Below are 21,646 nucleotides of genomic sequence, written 5' to 3' on the forward strand. Positions count from 1 at the left end.
TTGAGAACCAAATTAAATGTAGCAAAAATTACCTGAATTCTCCATTAACTACTAATTGTTAATTAATTTTTTTTTTTTATATATATATATCTTTTATTTGAAATTTACACCTGCACTCGTGCAGGACAATAAGTAAATATGCTGTGCGTACAATAAAAATGACGTGGCAATCATGAATGATGATCATCCAGTGATGACCATCATTAGTCTACCAGTTGGTCACGGGGCCAACGGCGCCTCAGCCGTCTTCGGGGGTTGGAGGGAAGTGTGGTTGAGAATAGGTTTGCAGCTAAAGGATTAGGGTGAAATGATAGTTTTTGGTGGAATGTGTTGTAGCGGGTTTTGGCAAGTTCTGGTATAAATGGAATGTTGAGGTCTGTGTGTATGGAGTGGTTACTGACATAAAAGGGAGCGTTTACAATGCGGCGGAGTATTTTAGATTGGAGTGTTTGTAATCTGTTGATGTTAGATCGTTTAGCTGTCCCGTAAAGTTCAAGTCCGTAAGTCCATATTGGAGCAAGAAGGGAAGTGTACAGTCGACGCTTGTTCTGTAATGTTAGTTTTGAGCGTTTGTCCAGTAGTCTAGCAAGGAGTTTGTATCGTTTGTGTAATTCAGCCCGTTTAAGTCTCGTATGAGGGTTCCAAGTTAGTCTTTTGTCTAGGTACAGTCCAAGGTACCGCACATGGTCGGCTGATGGGATAGGAGTGTTATATAAGAAGACAGGTCCAAGAGTTGTTTGTTTGAGTGTGAAGACTATGTGTTTGGATTTGTTTGGATTGATTTTTATTCGCCATTTTTGTAGCCAGGGTTCTAGTGAGTGAAGGTGAGATTGTAGAGAGCGGATAGCGAAGACAGGATCAGTATGTGTGGAGAGAATGGCAGTGTCGTCAGCGAAGGTGTATATGGAGGTGTTGGGATTTGAAGGTAAGTCGGCTGTAAAGATTGTGTAGAGAAGAGGAGCTAAGACGCTACCTTGTGGTACACCAGCAGGGACAGGAAAAATAGATGATTGAGAAGAGCCTTGAGTTACTAGGAAGAATCGGTCGGAGAGATAGGAATTAATTTAAACTATTAATTATTAAAAACTATTGTAGCTTCACAAATACTATGGCCCCACAGAGGTTTCTTTAAACAAACTAAACCAATAATATATCAATATCCATAACCTTTGAAAAATAACCTTTACAAATTGAGCGCGATGAGAGCGAAGAAATCAAACATGTCATAACGCTTTGCTCCACTCTTTATAGATAGCGTTGCTCTATCTTCGCTTTGCTCGCCACTATGCGCGGTCCCATATGTTTACTTGTGTTTGATTTCGCCGCTTTGCTCTTCGCTATCATCGCCGCTTTGCTCGCCGCTCCAATATGTTTCCAGCCTATGGCGCGCAAAGCGGCGATGATAGCGAAGAGCAAAGCGGCAAAAACAAAAACTAGAAATAGATAGAGTTGCTCTATCTTCGCTTTGCTCGCCACTATGCGCGGTCCCATATGTTAACTTGTGTTTGATTTCGCCGCTTCGCTCTTCGCTATCAGCGCCGCTTTGCGCGCCGCTCCACTATGTTTCCAGCCTAAGGCTTGAAACATGTACCATCATAAAAAAACAAAAGACAGTACCATCTTACTACCAGCTGTAACCGAACACCTAAAATCTGGTAACAGGTGGACAATTGACAAGTAAATAAATAAAAAGTTACTGTACGAATGGTTAACAGTAAGATACAACATTAAAATTTAGTCTGTAAGAAGTTTATTTGTCCAAGATATTTGCGAACTTGCGGAGCGTTGGACTATTTTGCTACTAGTATTAGAATACTAAAACTGTAGTACTATTCATCTTTTTTTAAAGAAAGGTGAATAAATCCAAGAAGGTGGATAAATTTCTCTTCTTTCTTATTTTTTCGCGAAGCTTTCAACCTGGAGGTCTAGATCAATTTTCTTCAGGGTTTATTGCATGAATTTTTGTTCTAAAATCGTTTATAGCAGAATATCGCGTCTGAAGTTTGGAATTATGGAAAAATTTAGTGCAATTAATATGCTTAATTAGTTGCTCTAATCCGGATTTTCGTGCTCAAGTCATTTTGTTGGAAATTTCATGTTTTTTCTTTAGCTAATTGTAATCATTATACTTCTAAATTTATATCCAAAATTTCAAGAAAGATTATTAGATGTGACTTCTATTGTCGAAGAAGTGTTTTCTACCCAACTTTTGGCATTATTCTAGAGCAAAAAATGCGTGCCCAGTAAAATCATGGCGCAGATTAAGTTCTGATGGAATCGCGCAATTCTTCTTTAACACTTTAGAACGACAAGGCTGTGTCATACATGACACCTACTTTCTTAGTTTCAGTGCATGCGAAGGTAAAATGGTAGGACAGCCCCATTCGCGTTCAGTACCCTCTTATTCAGTCATAAACTAAGTGACAAGGTCATTTTACGAGCTTTCCATTACGGGGTTTTGAAGTTACTTTGCGTTTCTCCTGGTAGGTTTCATACTTGACACTGTCTTGTTGAGAATACTTGCTACATTTTCATGAGTGTGTGTGGTTGATAGATGATTTTGCTCATACAGTGATTCCATTTTTTCATTATAATTTGGATTCTTTTTGGATTGTTACACATTTTTATCCAACTTTTTTTTAATGCGTTTGGCAAATGAATTTTATAAAAAATCACATCTTTTTGGTTTGTCATAGGTATCATTTACTAATATCACATTTATTTATTCACATGAAATATACTTCTTAACCCAATAAATGGTTGATTTAAGTCATAATAAGTGTTGAAAAACTAAAAAGTTGAGGTATAGGTGTCATGTTGTATGACACCTACTTGCTAAATCTGCCTCATGACACAGCCTTGTCGTTCTAGGGTTAATCGCCATGTGAAGGGCTAGCTTATTAATAAGCTGGTCCCATGCACTTTAATGAGATTCCCCAGCTAAACGACTTAAGCTCAAAAAACTGAGGATTAGTGCAACTAATTAGTGCATAATAAATAGCACAAAATTGTTCACTAGGTCCAAATATTGATGGACGGAGGCCAGCTTACAGAATGGCCAGTAAGACAAATCGTCGTTTTGGGTAACATTTAGGGTTGCCAACTGCCCTTTTTTGGAAAGGACAGTCCTTTTTTTAACATCTAGTTGTCCTTGTCCTTTCTTAAATTAGGAAAGGACGCCTTTTGTCCTTTTTTTCCAGATATTATTCACACAAATCTAATTTATTTTATTGCATTTTTGATTTATGTTCTGACTTCCGAGACTTCTTCATTTGGCGTGTTGTTTTTCTGTTCTAACTGAACTGAATAGGTAAACAGGTTATTGATGTAACGATGAACAAATTGCAAAAAATCGTACTGGATTTGATGATTCTGATTAATTATATTCTTATGGAAGGTGAATTCCTTTCATAATGCCGACGCTGTTTTGAGGCCTACTTTTTTGCAATTAATCAGAGATTTCTGCATCAATTTTTAAAATAACCACTATTCATGAGATATCTTTCGAAAGGTGATTGTATGTAGATGTTTTTCATGAATGTTGCACGTTTTAAACTTATATAATATTTTTGAGAAAAATGAAGTCGAAAGTTTTTGGAAAAAATTAGAAACTTGCTAATCCTTATGTTTGGGCCACAAAGTGATATTATTATTTTGGAATATAAATTAGCTTATTTAAAAGAAAATTTAACCTTCTTTCTAATGAGCTTATTGAAATTGCTTTAGCTACAATAGTTTGAAAAATATAGACAAATGTTTGCTAAAAAGTAGTAGTACCTTGAAAAAACATAAAATATCTATAAAATGGAGCCGAATCCTGCCATAGTTTATATAGAATTTTTTTGTTGCAAATGATGCCCAGAATCGCCTCCTAAAGTAACGGTAGTCTTAATGCTGAACACCCAGTATATTCCCAGGCCCCAAAATCCTGTCGACGGCCCTGAATGTACCTAATTTTTTTTAGGGTGTCCTTTTTTGGAACTTTATAGAGTTGGCAACCCTAGTAACATTACTGTTTCGTAATTCTTCATTGTGATCATTGTAAATTTTTGTAATAAGAAAGCAAAGTCAGTGCGTTTTTGAAATGTTTTCATTAATTTGTATTTATAAATGAAAAGAAAATTAAGGAAATCTAGTAAACTTAATTAATAATTAATTGAAGGCGAAGTACATGGTACAGGACGTTATGAAGTTGGCAATGAGAACATTGCAAGCACGTCTCCTCCACTCTCTCTGTCTTAAGTTTTCATTACGTTCCTGAAAATCTAATTATCCATATGCTAGTGTCAAGAATATTGTGAAATTCCGGGCATGTAACCAATTTGGTGGGTGGAACAGCGAAGAGCGACAGAATGTTTCCATAGTGTTCCCTTGTCTGAAACTAGGGGATGGCATGCTAGAAGATATTCTACTTGCTACATGTATCAAGTATTATACATATATATATATATAAGGTTTGGTTTATTAGCTAAACATGACGTGTGATGTAAACGTGACTTGTTAGATATTCCCTTAGTAATTGCAGACATCCAAGAGTACAAAAACCTCCCACTGTCTTGTCTCTTAGAGCAGCCACACGTTCTTACTTTCTGCTATATCAGCAAAGTTAAGATTGTTAGCTTTCTTCAATGTTCCTTTACTTCCTTACTTGATGGTTTCTTCATTGCCCTCTTCCTTTACCAACAACTTCCCGGGTAACTTCTCTAAAACATTCTACGTTCCTTTCACTAAAACTATTTCCTATTCTCGTAACAATTTTACTTGACTCCCCAACAGTATAAGTATATGTAAGCTTTTATGGTTAACTTTTACTAAACATCAAGTGAAATGATACGGATCTCAAAATAGTATATGTAATAAAATGTACCTTGGGAATAATAGTACTTTTGTTCGCGTTTACCTCTAAGTAACGTTGTTTTTGCACTAAGAGTGAAACCTGTAATTGTGAATGTACTTGTTAAAGTTTGATGTAATTTTAGATGTCGTTTCTACTGTGAAGCTTTATGGTTCTAATCGTCCACTTGCAAAGAGGAATTACTGGAATTACTTTAGTTACTCGAGAATAACTCAATACTGTTTCTTTTAACCGAAGTAAAAGCCAGATAGTGATGAGGGGTTCACATTTGAACAAGGGGCACCTTTGAACAGTTTTAATTTCTCGCCAAATATTTGAAACATTTATGATTGATAATTTTCTTCATATTTTGTGGTAGACCTGTTGTATAATTGGCAGTTTCCTTTCGTTTTCCATTGTTTGTAAAGTCAGAATTGAGGAATGTTATATTTTGTAAGGTGGAAGTAAAATTTTTGTTGCAGCTTTGGAAGTGTATTGTGAAGATTGTAGTGGTCAAGGTGTAAGTATTGTTAGTCCATATTAACATTTGGAATTCATATTTTTAAATCTAGTATTTACAAAAGTCTATTTGCTTGCAAAAAGTGTTGGATATTATGTTTCCTTTTATGGAAGGAGAGGGGGCACATTTCATCATCACAGTTAAAATGTGCGCTACCGACCTGCAAGTTTGTGACTTTTTTTTTGTTTAATCGCAGAGAAGGGGAAAGTGGTCCGAACCTACGAACCTACGCTGCGAAAGAAGCGCAACAAACCGAATATTTTGTTCAAACTTCCTAAACCCATCACTTCGGGTACAAACATCCCAAACTGAGTCATTCTTGATTTTTGAACTAGATTTCAGTGGTTTTAAAAGAGAAAGTAATGTAGTAGTGAGAGAAATAACTGATAGAAGGTAGATTCAGTGTAAAGTAATATCATTTCTTTCTATTTTATATTGTGTTCAAAGCTACCCCACCAGTGGGGCAGATATTAACATTTGACACATTTTTAAATTAAAAAAATATACATATGTAACATATGTAAAGTACCAACTGTATATTGATATAGATCTGTTTAGAAGACTTGAAAGTTGTAGAAAACAAAATAAAAAGGTTCAATAATACGATTCTGTGCACTCTGTAACAGAAAATGTAAATTCTGTTCAAATGTGCCCCCCTCTACACTACACATATGTGTAGTGAACGTTTCAGTTGTTTTTGAGACCAACTACTTTCCATCTGTATCAAAGGTTGATTCATTAGTTAGGTGCAGAGAATTGGATTTCCATTATGGTTCTGGCTCTTGCTGAATCTTGAAACAATATTGTATTTCCGATAGATGAACATCAGGGCGTAATATATTATGTATACTAATAATAATAATAATAATTTCAGCACAGATGTTATAACGATAAAATGTTTTAGAAATGAAAAATGGTCATCAGTTTTCCCTTTAGTTAGATGATGGAGTAAGTGTAGTTGTATGTGGGCCAAAATGGGATTCTGCTGGTGGTCGGGTTGGTTGGTGGAGTCGTGGAGAGGCTGTGGGTATAACTTTTATAAGAAAACAATCTTGGCTGGCCTAGCCGAAATGGGAAAAGCAATAATACAAGTTTGTATTTTGTGTGTTCACTTGGTGTGAGTGAGGAAAACTGTAAGATGTGTGTTAGTAGTGGTACTAGTAAGTAATATCGTGTCGGCCGTCTGGTTGGTGCTTTTGGTTCTTTCTCCTGGCGTTTCTCTTTGTATTGTAACCAAGTACAAAACTCCGAGAACAGTAATGAAACCTACACAAATACTATAACCTTGGACCAACCTTCCTGTCTTTTATATATATATATATATAAACCCTTACTATTCTAACAGACTAATAGACTGTAGAGCTAAGTTAAGTTGGAAGTCACACACACATAGGAACCCAGATGCACAACTATATTACTTATTGGTTCTGTGTGCAACGGCAAACAGCTCTTTTATAACACTAATTACACCACTTAATGTGGACAAAGACGAAAGGGTTCAGCCAACTCTTCAAAATACAATAGGCTTTGGCAATATTTGTTGGTAAAGTACACTTATATTCCCTACTTGACCATCCCATTTTGTATCCTGGTATATTGGCCATCTGTTGAGTTCTTTTTTTAAAAGAAGTTGCCAGTTTTTTAATTATTGCTTCATTTTTTTAGAAGAGGGATTATTGCAACATTATCTGCCCCAACGGTATTATTTCTTCGCAATAAAGCAACGAAAAAGAATGTAGAGTTGTAAGCAGAGCGAGTTACTTAAATTTAAAAAATATATAAATTCTTCTTCTTGACTATAAACAAATATAATTAATAAATCCATAAACTTCAGAGCAAAATATTGTTGGACCTTTTTATTGAAGCTGAATGTAACTTGTTAATGTAGACTATAATCTTTAAAATTGTGCCCTCCATGCAAGTGATTCAGATTATTTTCACTTATAGACCTGCAGCCTAAAACTAATATTAGGGATTTCCCGTTAAAGGAAATGCTCTTCTTTTGAAAATAAAATAAAAGCCCTAAATACTAGTCACTTGTGGTCGTCTTCAGAATCAACCAAATAAGGGATTTACGAGGTGTGGCTATTAAATAACGAGACTATTGCTATAAAACATTTTATTTTAAATTTCTACATATTTAGTTATTATCACCTTCAATATACACCCCTCCCCTATCCCTACAACGCTCCATGCGAATTTACCATTGTTCGAAACAGTGCTGGAAGTCTTTTTCTGTGAGCTCCTGCATGACACATGCCGCTTTTTCTTTCACACCTTCAACGGACTGAAATCGTGTTCCTTTTAATGCAGATTTGACTTTAGGGAACAGATAAAAGTCACATGGGGCCAGGTCAGACGAATAAGGCGGATGGCCTAAAACTGGGATGTTGTACTTGGCTAGAAACGTCTTGACAGACAATGCAGTTGTCTTGATGGAGAACCCATGCCTTGTTCTTCCACAAATCGGGCCGTTTTTCCTTACTCTTTCATGGAGTTAAGCAAGCACCTCACGGTAGTAATGTTGATTAATTATAATCGATATTTTCATCCGTTTTGGACGTGGAAGAGCGACCCGGGCGGTCATCATCTCTGACGTCTTCTCGGCCATCTTGGAAACGCTTGAACCACTCAAAAACTCGCGCACGTGATTAACATTCATCGCCATAAACTTCTTTTAATAAAAGATAAGTTTCAGTAGCGGTTTTACCAAGTTTCATGTGAAATTTCACGACAATTCGTTGCCCTACTACATGTGTAGTATCATGTTTTCCGGTCAAACAGATTTCTCTACAAACACGTTAGGGGCTGCAATCGAAAGTGGTCATTAGGATTTGGCGCATGCATAGTTCTCCTGTAGCAGCATCAGTCTCGTTATTTAATAGCCACACCTCGTGTTTAAATGGCTCCGTTAGCCACCAGCAACAAGCGAATAATTTGACTTAAAATTAACGACGACCGAAAAATCACCCATCGGTGACACTCCATACTACTTCAGGGAACACTGCACTATTTCACTGTCAGTGTAACCTCAGTCTTCGAGAGGAATTATCTAGTTAAAATAGATGATGTGGAAAGTTAATGAATTGACGAAAACGAGGTGGAATTAGCAATTAGGCAGTTTCGGATAGGTAATTGATAAATAGGATCTGAAAATCTGAATAGATTGTTACGGATTGAATTAGTTTTAGAAGTAGATTGTAGAGCAGTAAATGTACAATCTACTACAGAAGTAGATTGTTATTTAGTGCTAGTTTCGAGCGTTTTTCCCATAGTTGCTTGATAGATTAGTAATATTAGTCTTTGAGTAGTTAGTTCTGAATTTAGACTTTGCTTTCAAGATCCACCATAAATCTTTTAGTTTTCCTCTGGTCTGTATTTAGAACTATTGCTTTTAAAAATAACAGAAATACAATGGCAAGTATTTTAGTAAGATTTAGTTTTTTTGTCTAAAGTAGTCTTATCTCTACTGCGTGAAAGTTAAAAAAATGGTTTAATGGATATAATCGATGTTTAGGAGGTAAGGTGGTAAATAGAAGTACATTATCTTGGGATGAAGGCAGAATATACACTTAAAAAGAGATTTTAGATGTTAGATTAAGAAGTTATAACCAGTTATGGTAATACACAGTATGTAAATTACTTGTTTTTAAATAGAGATTACTGCACATTTTATTAAAAATAAGTGTTTTAACAAAAATATGAAAACTTTTTTAAAGAAAATAAAAGAAATAGGATAAAGTAAATTAATTATAACATTTTCTAAATAAGAAATAGCATTTACCTTACAATAAATACAACGTATGTTACACGTTTAGACACAAACTTATTTCATTGTTTATCTTATTTGCATTTAGAAAGGTTGGGGTAACAATAATGACGCAGAGGGTGCAAGGGAATGCAGTAGTGGTCGCATTGAAGGGGAATGCCTCAGTTAGGTCGAACTGTAGGATATTACCTAAACCATGCTGCTGCACCTAAAGTTACACTTAATTGTAAGAGTCCTCCTTTCATTACGTCAGAGCGGTTTTTTTTTTATTCTTCCCCATCCAAACTTTCGCCACTTCTCATCCTGTGTAAGTGTTAACTCTCTGGGGATGATATTTCATGGTTGATATATTATTAGGGGTTGAGGGGGCAAAAAAAATTTAAGGCAAAAAGAAACTGTTTCTTTAAATCTTAGGCAATTCTAACTTTATTACCCACTAGGTTTGGAGTAAATTATATTTAACGAAGGACTTAATCCATTTAGTGCCTAGTTAAAATGTTGTATTTTACCTTTTAATGGAATGGAGTCTTCATCAATCAGTAAGATTGCTGCCATATTGTGAAGCAGTAAACAGTGTTTACATTCTGGTCTGCATTTTCCCCCAATCAATTTGGTAACAGATTTGCTTTTTTATAAGCTTATTTAAATAATATAATAATAATCATAAATTTTATCCACTCGACGATCCAGCAGGCCCATCGTGTTGTGAACACCATCGCTACTTCATTCGAACGAAAAACAATACTGCGCTGGAGTATTCCTCGATGTATCGCAAGCCTTTGACCGAGTCTGGCACGAAGGTCTACTGTGGAAACTCAAACGCATCCTTCCTAGCACTTATTAACTCATACTCAGCTCTTATCTCTCTGACAGATCCTTTCAAGTTCTCCAAGGCACTACTCACTCTTCCATCTATCCTGTCCTTGCTGGCGTGCGACAGGGAAGTGCCTCTTAGCGCCTCTTCTTTACACAATCTACACTGCCGATTTACCTTCAAACCTTAATACCTCTATTTACACCTTCGCTGACGACACTGCCATTCTCTCCACACACTTTGACCCTAGCCTCGCAGTACGCTCACTACAGTCCCACCTTCACTCAATAGAACTTTGGTTAGAAATCTGGCGTATTAACCCAACTAAGTCTAAATACATAGTCTTCACACTCAAACGTCAAACTCCACCACCTGTCTTCTTACATCATACACCTATCCCACCAGCCGACCATGTGCGGTACCTTGGAATGTACCTAGACAAGAGACTTACTTGGAACCCCCATACGAGACTTAAACGTACCGAACTAAACAAACGATACAAACTTCTAGCCAGACTACTTGACAAACACTCAAAACTATCATTACAGAACAAACGACGACTCTAAACAGCTCTTCTCACACCAATATGGGACCTACGGACTCGAACTTTACGGAACCGCTAAAAAATCATCAAACATCAATAGACTGCAAACACTCCAATCCAAAATACTCCGCCGCATAGTAGACGCTCTATTCTATGTTAGCAACCACACAATGCATACAGATCTCCAAATTCCACTCATCTCCGAATTTGCCAAAATCCGATATAAAAATTTTCATCAAAAACTCTCATTTCATCCCAACCCTTTAGCTGCAAACTTGTCTTCAACTAGGCTCTAGCATGTGGAAAAAGGGTTCCTATGTTATTCAGACAGGTTGGATTAGTTCCAACAAAATGAACTAGACCCTCCAATCCTCGAAGACAGCTGAGGCGTCGTTTGTGACGGGTTTTTGCTAGGATTTTATATATCTTCGATCGGAATTGGTTGATAGTTGCACAGCTTAGGTTGTTTCTTTAAGTTGTTGCTGAATCGGTTCAGATTTCTGTGAATTAGATTTTATTCTTAGACTCGGCAGATGGTTTCTTTCTCTCTTTTTTGGGTAGTTATAGAGCTCATTGCTATAATATAACAACATCTTTCTACCAAACTTGGGTTGAAACAAATGAATTAATTCTAATAAATAGTCAAAAATCGCTCGCGGTGGGAATACCACGTTCAATCTCATTTTCAAATTGATTTTACTCCTAAAGCACTCCAAAAAAGTAATTGCCCATTTTTTCAGGCTGGCTTTACGTCCAACTACCAATTAGGTGGCGTGAACGAAGGCGACTAGCTAACATACTTTAATGTAAATTTCTTTTAACCATTAAATAAAATCCAAGGCCTAAAGACCGGGAATCGAACCCAGTACCACAATACATATTAGCTTCTTAGGTCTCGCCTCTTAACCACTCGGCTACCGTAGCGCCTCTAAAGCTCTCCACTTGTCTGGTTATTAATCTGATTTATCGTTTCAAATTTATATTTAAATAAATGAATTCAGCAAAGAACTATGCGAAAAAAAAGTTAATTATAATTTAAAGAGGAAAGTTAGTTTTGAGGTTGTAATCCCCACCACCTTTATGAGGTTTGCGGTGTTTTGATGGTGGAAATGAGCAGGGCGAGCCCGAAAAGGTTGTTGCATATGAATTATATAGAGAATAAGGTCCTCGGGTAACTCCATTTCTGCTGTAGATGATGTTAGCATCGGCAATGGGTATGTATGCGCGCGTATGAAGGCTCTAGCATGTGGAAAAAGGGTTCCTATGTTATTCAGACAGGTTGGATTAGTTCCAACAAAATGAATATATCATTTAACATATCTCAGGATGTACAACGCGCTGCAACCAACTTACCTAAACCTATCTACCACACTCTCTGCATATGTACTTAACGCATGCGCTTCATTTATTACACAAATCTAAAGATTTTCTAACTTAATTCTCACTGAATTTCGACTTATCCTGTTTACTTCTCTCACTTCTCTTAGTTTTTCTTATTGATTAGAGTAAAATCTGATTGGAATGATTTTCTTAAATTGGAATATAAATTCTTACTGCCAAATCCCTAGCAAATTTAGTTGTTTATTTGTTAAAAGAGAATCACCCCATACAAACGAGATCAGAATATTGTACATATAACAGAGACCAAATTAACGAGATAAATGAACAAAAGCAAATGCAAATGATACAGATCAATAAGTAATGACAAATCAATAGAAGTTGTAAAGCACTAATAATTTAAGAGAAGAAATAATTATTTGATAAAAAGATCAGTTCAATAATTTAAAATAAACGAGTCAAAAATATTTACTGCAACTCTTTTCTAATTTGTAAAAGAATATAGTAAAGAAGAAGAATTAAATTAAAAAGGAAAACACTCACAAAAATGCAAACATAAACAAAATGAACGTTTATTGCTGTTAAATCATCGATTCAAGAACAAGTAGGAAATATTAAATATTATTAAATGTAAAAACATTTGTAGCTACTATTACAAAACGGTGCAGTTACAGTAGAGTTCTGTTGATGTTAAACATAATGCAATTTTATCAAATAATTATTTCTTCTCTTAAATTTTTAGTGCTTTACAACTTCTATTGATTTGTATAATTTTTATTTGCTTTTGTTTATTTATCTCGTTAATTTGATCTCTGTTGTATGTACAATATTCTGATCTCGTTTGTATGGGGTGATTCTCTTTTAACAAATAAACAACTAAATTTGCTAGGGATTCGGCAGAGAGAATTTATATTTCAGTTTATAATGAAGTTAATACAGATTAATCAATACCTTTTTTGTTTACATTTTTAGTGAATTTAGTGTTAATGGAATAAATTTACTGTAATTTAAATGGAATTTAATTTTACTTTTAACATTTTTACGGTTATTTTGTAATAATTATTTTAAAATAGACCGGCCCTTAATTTGTAAGATATTGTGCAAGTTACTTTTATCGTCAATATGATAGTTACTAGTTAATATTTGTGAGTTACTTTTGTTTTTTTTAGAAATAGCTAACAGTAGATATTTAGTTAAAAGTAATAAGAGAGTTATTATTATTAGTTAACAATAATATATTATGTTAATTTTAAAATATGGCCCTATTTTGAGCGGTAAATGCAGACAATGTGGCAATTCTTTAAAATTTGTGTACAAATATTGGCTCCCCCAAAAGATGCATTCCCCTGAACTACTCAGATTTAAATAAATATATTCGTGGGCCACCCTCATTGCAACTGTTGATGCAATTTGGCCGAGCGAACAATTAAATTGCTATTTTTTGATGGGAAAAAAAGCAGGAAAAAGAATTGAGAATAATATGTGAATAAATTATTTATTGGGAGTTCATTTTTCTTTTTTTGAAAGACTTAATATTTTTGCTTAAATGAAATTGAATGATTCAAAAAAAGTCTGTTTCTCTCTTGAATAAGCTTAACAATTTGCTTTGTTCAATCCAACAAATCTCCTTGTTTTAATCCGAAAATGTGGATGATATTTTTCTTTTAAAAAAATGTTTAAAATGACGTTTTTGATTAAAGAAATCCCATTCCTATGTTAATACAAAATATATATTTTGTTCCTCTTCACATCTCCCATCCACCCAAATGAATTCCCCACCTACTTGTCACCATCACTTCAACAGATACTTAGATATTCAAGGACTTGTCATTTTCTGTTCAAATAAATGTTTTCTATTATAATTCAATGTCAACCATTTTGCAAGAAACTAATTGATTTCATCAAGTATTTATTTACATAGTGATGTTTAAGAAAGAGAAACTGTTCACAGGTTGTGAATATTAAGAAACTTAAAAAAAACACGTCACTTCAGTATAAATTTTACTTTTTGTTCAATCATAAACATTGGATATATTTGAAGTAATTAATCTGCACTAATTAATAATAACATACATAAAACCCTCTGTAAAATTTATTATTTAGACAAAACCTTCAAATTCTTTTGAAACTTAAAGCCTTTTGCGTAAAAACATGGATTTTAAGAGCTATAAGTTTTAAGTTTTAATAGTTAAATTTTACGCTTAACAGGAGAATGGATATTGTAACTAACCGTTTTTCTAACTTACGTTGTTTGATGCCTGTTTTAAATGAACAACGTAAATTTAATTCGTCACTCATAAACTTTAGTTTTTGATGTTTTTAAATAAAAATACAAATGTAATACAAATACGCATTGCAGCTTTCTTTTGAAAGGGATTCTAATCTATAGATATACAGTACAACCTCGATTAACCGGGCTGACCTCCGGCTATACCCACCCCGGAAAACTGAAATCCCGGTTAAACCGAATACACAGTATTAGATAGTACATTTGTACCTATGAAGTATGTTATGTATTATACGGGTGCATACGTAGACTCGTCAGTAAGATGCCTTTGTGAAAATATGTAACTTAAAAAGCCGTTTCGTCCCAGAGATCAACTCCGTGGTAAAGCCCAAGAAATTCTGCAACTAATCGCACCATATTTTGGGTTTTTACATACATACATACATAATGACCCTTCAAGAAAATCAGGTATAAAAGAGTTGCTGCCACGCCTACAATTATGTTACATCGGAAGACAAAAATTTTTCCTGTCGCCACCGAAAATCAAACTTTTGTTTCGGCTCCGATCCAGGTGTTCTTATGATGACTCAACATGATCCCGGTTAATCCGAATCCCGGTTAATCGAGGTTGTACAGTATTATGTAGTGATACTGTTCTATAGATTTTACTATAGTCTGTATTATTAGAGTATGTTTTTTTTCTTTACTGTAGGTATATCTCCTGACCAAATTGACAATATATTCTTTAGATTAGTTATTTATTTAGTCTAATCGACTTCTGCGGCCATTTTTACTGTTAGGCATACTGAGCTGCGCAAATATAGTGGAATTGGTTTAATTATATTGATCCATTGGAAGTATTTTTCGCGTGTAAATTATTTAACATTATTTATCATTTCCTCTAGTAGGGCAAATTATTTTTTAAGTTACAAACAGTTCCATAATTTCGACTAAATCAGAATCATTTCTTTTTCCTCAGTAATTCTATCTTTCTCACGTCTTTAGCTAACAATGGCTTTAATTGCAAGCTCGAGAAGTTTTTAAAGGAATTAACAGCCAGCAATTAGGTATTTCACTACACAATTAGTGAGGAAAATAACTTTTCTGTAAGTTACTTGGGAATATTTCTATATTTTAAAGGTTGAAGAGTAAAAAAGATGTCAATTCGTCAGTGTGGAGTTGACAAATTTGTATAAACAAGTACCTTCAACTTGTATTAAGTGGTAGCCATTAGTTTGATGTCGTAACGATAAGAGATGGGAAGTGTATTTGGCGATTGATTTAGGAGGTTAGAGGTAAGTAGAGCTCTGAAGTGCTCATAGCAAACTTGAGTATTTCAGCAGAAAGGGCATCCGAGACGAGTCAAACGACACTTCCCTCGCCTCCTGATCCTCTGTTCACGGTTAACCTTGTCTCAGCCCTCTCACTTGCACTCAGTGCCGCAGTACTCAATACTCCTTCGCATTCTGTAATTAATGCATGAGGGCTTTTCCTCCCCAGGACAGAGGAACAACCGTCCTCACTGGTTCTTCCAACCCTGAACTCTCCCGGCCTGCCACTCGTACCACTTCATCACCAGATACTCTACTCATTCCTCCTCTACACACACACTGAGACAGCAACTTCCGCACTTTCCCTCACTGAACTTCACAGCACCAGCAATCCAGTAGCTGAACACTTATCAATTATTACCCTTCAACACTTTCTTCAACTTCATGAATTATCTATTGTTTTAAGTTGAAAGTCTCGTTCATTAATCACGTGATCTCAAGAAGTAATTGGTTAGGGTTCTACAAAATATTACTAAAACCATCTGTATACTTTGCGTTTAATTTAAATCAAAGTATAATACAACTAACAAATATCCTGTCGTAAGTAACAATATCATTTAGGTTTTCTTTCTTGAATTTAAATAAATTTTAAGGGAAGGGATTAGCTATGAGGTTAGCATACTGGACTCCCACGCGGAGGACCCTTAGATTTTCTCTTCCTAGGAGCGTCTTACAGCTCACTGTCCGGTGATGGACAGTGTTGTCTGTAAAGAGAGAACACTGTCCGGAGGCCGGCAGTGCACTGAAAAAAGCTCCGGGCGCCAATAACATGAGATGTTGACGTGCCTTAAATCATTAAAATAATAATAATTAATAAATACATAAATTTACTCACAGTCAGTATTTAAAATGATCTTGCAGCTAGCAGAAACTTAGTAGGCATTTTACCAGTTACCCAATTATCTGTTGGACAGTTGAATTAAACGATCTAAATCCCAGCAGGCGTTTCCCAATGTTCCATCCTACGTTCCTATCCTGTTCATCACCTACATAAATCCTTTCCCCAAACCTCCTCATGTCAACCTTGCCTTGTACGCTAATGACGTGGCTTTATATACGTCATCTTGCAGAATGGACATTATCACCAACAGAGACCTAACTCTTGCTACCGACAGACTAACCAAATTCTACACTAAGTGGAGAATTAAAATAAACCACGATAAGACTAAAGCTATACTCTTCACCAAACGCAGACCCTCTTTTAATCGAAAAATTGGGCACAATAATTCACTGATCCCGTTGTCTACCCACGTTAAGTACTTAGGCCTAACTTTGGACAACAAACTGACTTTCGCTACACACGTTCAGGACAAAGTAAACGCAGGCAAACTGGACTACACGACTATTATTTCCTTTACTTAAGGCCGACGTAGCTCTACGCCTGCTTTGCCTGAAGCCTGGACCTGTAGTAGCAACATCAAGAAACTTCAAAGTCAACACAGAAAAAATTTCTCAGACTCGCGATAGACTCTCCTCGACTAAAATCGACTCACTCCATGAGACTGCGTCCATTATCCCCGTACACTGATATATCCAAAATCGTCTACTGAAACTCCTTTCCATCTTAGACTGCCATCCTAATCCACTCTGCCGCGACATAGCCTCCTACAGATCCTTCTATTCCCTACAGGCACAGAAGAATTAAAAACATACTTCTCTAACTTTTTACACTAGCTGCAGGTTTTTCCCCTTACTTTTTTCCTGCATTCTGTATCCTTCAAATCTTAAGCTTTCCACATACTGTAGTTATGAAAGATATAATGTATTGTACATTGGCACTTCACGTCTGTATTTATTGTACATATTTATAATAAAAATTTATTATCTATCGATCTAAATCCAATATGAAGATTGGGTACTACGAGGTCTGTAAATTAAGTAATGAGACTGATTTTTTTAAATTTTTTTATTCAAAAAGAATTACAATTCTATATTGTCACCTTCAAAATAACTTCTGAAGCCACACAGCGCTGGAGACGTTTCTTCCACTCCTCATAGCAGTGCTCGAACTCCGATACTGGAATAGCCTTCAGCCGTTTGAATGTTTTCGACTGTCCCAAAATGAGTTCTCTTGAGGTGATTTTTCAACTTCGAGAAGAGAAAAAAGTCACAAGGACTCAAGTCAGGCGAATAAGGAGGCTGAGGAGCCACAGGAATGTTTTTACTGGCCAAAAACTCGTTTATTAAAATTGTTGTGTGACAAGGAGCATTATCGTGATGTAACACCCACTTGTTCTTGATGTTTGGTCTTACATGAATGATCATTTTTCGAAGTTTTTCAAGAACCTCTCAATATTTATACGGTCAATAAACACTTTTACCGAGAGGTTCTTGATAAACTTCAAGAAAGGGTTATTCGTGTGAGACCAAACATCAAATTCTAGCTGTAAGACCAAGTCTTCATAAGCAATAAATACAATTACAATTTTTAAATTACTTGCGTCAACAAAAAACAAAAATTTAAATTGCTAACTTTTAAAAGATTGCTACCCAAAATATTATTAGTGATTTCAACATAAAACCTCCTTAAAAGAGGCACAATGGGTGTTCTTAGTTCTTGTTGTCAACAAACTTTTTCTTTACGTCAACATTGGTGAACCCTTTCCACTAAGACATTCTCAATAAAACTTTTCCTGGATAACTGGGCCCTCTTTGCCCCTTTTAAAAAGAAATAATACCTTTCAACAGGAGTTAATGGTCATATTTCATATAAAAATAAACGCGAATGAGAACATTTTAAACAATAACCATTTCAGTTTTCTTAAACTGCGTCTACTTTACTGTTATTGTAATTTTTGTACTTTATAAAAGACAATCTTTTCAAATCAAGTACAGTTATTTTATTAAATGAAATTACTTATCACGTTATTAGCAGTCAGAGATCAGTGAGACAATTCTTTTCTCCTCAGAAACTCAACAAAAAAGGTCTGGCGTGAATACTACTTTGTAATGATGTATCATGCATCCACAATGTCCGGTAGGATAATTTGACATTTTATTAATCCACGATCAAATTCTCCAACTACAATTCTGCTTGGAGAATGAAACTGTGGCTGTGTCATGGACACGGCCGTGTGTTAAACGTGAATACGTTTACGTAACGGGTTATATTTTTTATATAAAATATTTTTATTAATGTATTTAGGATGAAATCAAGGAAACAAATCGACGATCGAACACAATCTATGGATATCCACTCGCATAATTTCAACCGCCCCAGCTGCAAATGTACTGACACCGTCGTTGATCCTGCTCGGCCGCATTCATTCTTTTACCTTCCTGGTACAGCTTGACTCGGTCATATGGTGTTTTATTATTACCATTCGATTGTTCTTGAGAAGCCCTTTCCAACCGTATCTCTGTATTTGGTTTTGACTTTTCGACGTGTATAGGCCGACATTATATATTTTTTATAAATGTTTTTATTCTAACACCTTATTTTATTCACTGTCAATATTTTTTACTAATGTTTTATATACAATCGATAGATTGTGACGACAGCTGACGATTAAAACTTAAACGAACATCGTAGCTTCTCCGAGTCAAAAGTTATACTAATTGCAAATCTCGATATGCAGTAAAATGATCTCAAAATGGTGGCGCTTCCCCCTCCACCGCGCGCGATGCGTCACAGTCCTCGCTTATCGTAATGAATTCTTTGATCCTTTAGCTATCCAGTGGTATAATTTAATTTTGGATGTAGACGATAGATTCGAAACTATAATGCCAAACTGTATCCCCCGATTTTGTTATCATTAGGTTTTTTGGATTGCCTCCATATGATAGCAAATTTAAACGTATTCACGTCAAAAACATTCTAATAAAAGTAATTAGATTTTTTTAAATGTGAACAACAATAAACGTTAACGATTTTATTGTACATCATAAATAAATACCTATAACAATGAATAAATGTTAACAGTAATAAAAACAGATTTATTGTATAAATGGTATAATAAAATAAAAAAATAACAGAACAAGGTGTGTATATACAATGAATACAAACACAAATCTCTGTATATCTAGGATATACCTGTTACAGCTGGCAAAAATAACAGGCATACCCGCTTTTATTATTATTACTTCAGAGGGTGAGTTATTGGTGTACTGTTGTGCTATCATACCTGGTCAGCCAAAACAGTTCTAACTCTCCAAACATAGCAGCCCAAAACCATCATTTTGTATGGTGTTTTATTAATTTTAATATTTACAATGATATTTATGTTCGTGTATGTTTTTAGAACATATACGAACATTTTGTTCGCCAGTAATGTTATTAGAAACATTACATAAACAAATTAAACTTTTTATTTTATTTTTTTTAAATGAATTTAATGGGGTACATAACCTTTTTATAAATTCAAAAGTGGTAGAGTAAAAAAGTATTTGGAGATATTTGGGCTTTCTATCCTAGACTTTGGGATAAATTGTGTTTACTTTTTCAAAGGCGCGTCAACATCTGAGGTTATTGGCGCCCAGAATTTTTTTCAATGCACTGTCAGCATCCGCACAATGTCTCACGTGACCAAAAATACCCTGTACACCGGACAGTAAGCTGTAAGAAGCTTCTAGAAATAGAGAATCTAAGGGGGCCAGCAGGAAATCCGGGTTCTCCGAGTTGGAATTCAGTGTACGCTAATCACTGAGTTAATTAATCCCTTCCCTGATCATTGTGAAGGGTATCGTACAAAAGAACGTAATAATCGATTGTTAAATTCGGTATTAATAGATATAATTTCGATTCCATCATCCCACAGGAAGCGTTATATACGATAGGAAGCGCCACTATCATACGTCACACAATTCTCAGATCTACTCACTTCCACTTACGTGGAAATGTTGGACATATTGCAAATGATTCACAAACCCAAAAAACCCAATTCATCTTCCCATTTCCTGTCGTACAATCAACAATTTTAGGAAATATACTAAAAATAAGTATCGTGATGCAACACCCACTTGTTCTTGATGTTTGGTCTCACACGAATGACCCTTTTTCGAAGTTTCGTCCACAAAGAGTTTCTACCTCAAGGTCAAACGGTCAATCAACACTTTTACTGAGAGGTTCTTGAAAAACTTCAAGAAGTGGGTGTTGCATCACGATAATGCTCCTTGTCACACAGCAATTTCAATAAACGAGTTTTTGGCCAGTAAAAACATTCCTGTGGCTCCTCACAGCCTCCTTATTCGCCTGACTTGAGTCCTTGAGACTTTTTTCTCTGCCCGAAGCTGAAAAATCACCTAAGGGAACTCATTTTGGGACAGTCGAAAACATTCAAACGGCTGTAACCGACCAGCTGAAGGCTATTTCAGTATCGGAGTTCGAGCACTGCTATGAGGAGTGGAAGAAACGTCTCCAGTCCTGTGTGGCTTCAGAAGGAAGTTATTTTGAAGGTGACAATATAGAATTGTAATACTTTTTGAATAAAATTTTTTTAAAAAATCAGTCTCATTACTTTATTTACAGACCTCGTATATAGCTTAGTCTAAACATAAAACAGGTACACAATTTATGAAAAGTCGTTTAAAATATGTAATAATAATAGGATTTCAGGGAAGGGATTAGCTATGAGGTTAGCATACTGGACTCCCATGCGGAGGTCCCGAGTTCGAATCCAGCAGCTGACCCTTAGATTTTCTCTTCCTAGGAGCTTCTTACAGCTCACTGTCCGGTGATGGACAGTGTTGTCTGTAACGAGAGAACACTGTCCGGAGGCCGGCAGTGCACTGGAAAAAGCTCCGGGCGCTAATGACCTCAGCTGTTGATGCGCCAAAAAAAAAAAAAAAAAAAAAAATAGGATTTCAATTCTTAGTCATTATCAATTCGTTATCTATCTATTACCTTGTGATATTATTTAAGATAAAATCTGGTGGTCCAAAACTCTTATTAAAGGGATTTCAGCCTGGAAGTGTGTGACCTGGAATTAATAAATAATGGTCTGAATGATTCAAAAAAATTTGAGACTAAAAGAAAATTATAAAATGAAGAAGATGCTAATTTATCAAATTCATTTTTGACAAATTTGTCTTTCAAAAATGGTTTAATGTAAATTATTAATAATTAATATGTACTACAAATATAAATTTATATAATTTGAAATGAGTTTGGTTTTTCCTGCTTGCTTGCTACGGAGTCAGCCTTGAAGAGTCTAAAGATTGTCTGCAGTAATGGCTAAAACCAAACCCCTATTGTAATAAAATGAGTATAATGAAAAGGCGGGTTCTAAGATCAAGTTTTGGTTGGAATGCTAGCGTAGTTTGGTTGTGCG

At 35.3% G+C, this 21,646-nt stretch overlaps 2 protein-coding genes across 7 annotated transcripts in view; one reads left to right on the plus strand and one right to left on the minus strand.

Annotated features, from left to right (window-relative positions):
• Window positions 1-21,646, plus strand: part of LOC141456691 (kinesin-like protein CG14535) — a 483,780-nt gene that overhangs the window by 342,275 nt on the left and 119,859 nt on the right. The gene's annotated exons all lie outside the window — the stretch shown is intronic.
• LOC141456695 (probable cytochrome P450 6a13) overlaps window positions 1-21,646 on the minus strand; it is a 428,549-nt gene that overhangs the window by 340,675 nt on the left and 66,228 nt on the right. The window lies entirely within an intron of this gene.

This window comes from Rhodnius prolixus, unplaced genomic scaffold, assembly GCF_049639745.1.
Source record: "Rhodnius prolixus isolate KJV_2025 unplaced genomic scaffold, Rpr scaffold_10, whole genome shotgun sequence".
Lineage (NCBI taxonomy): Eukaryota > Metazoa > Arthropoda > Insecta > Hemiptera > Reduviidae > Rhodnius > Rhodnius prolixus.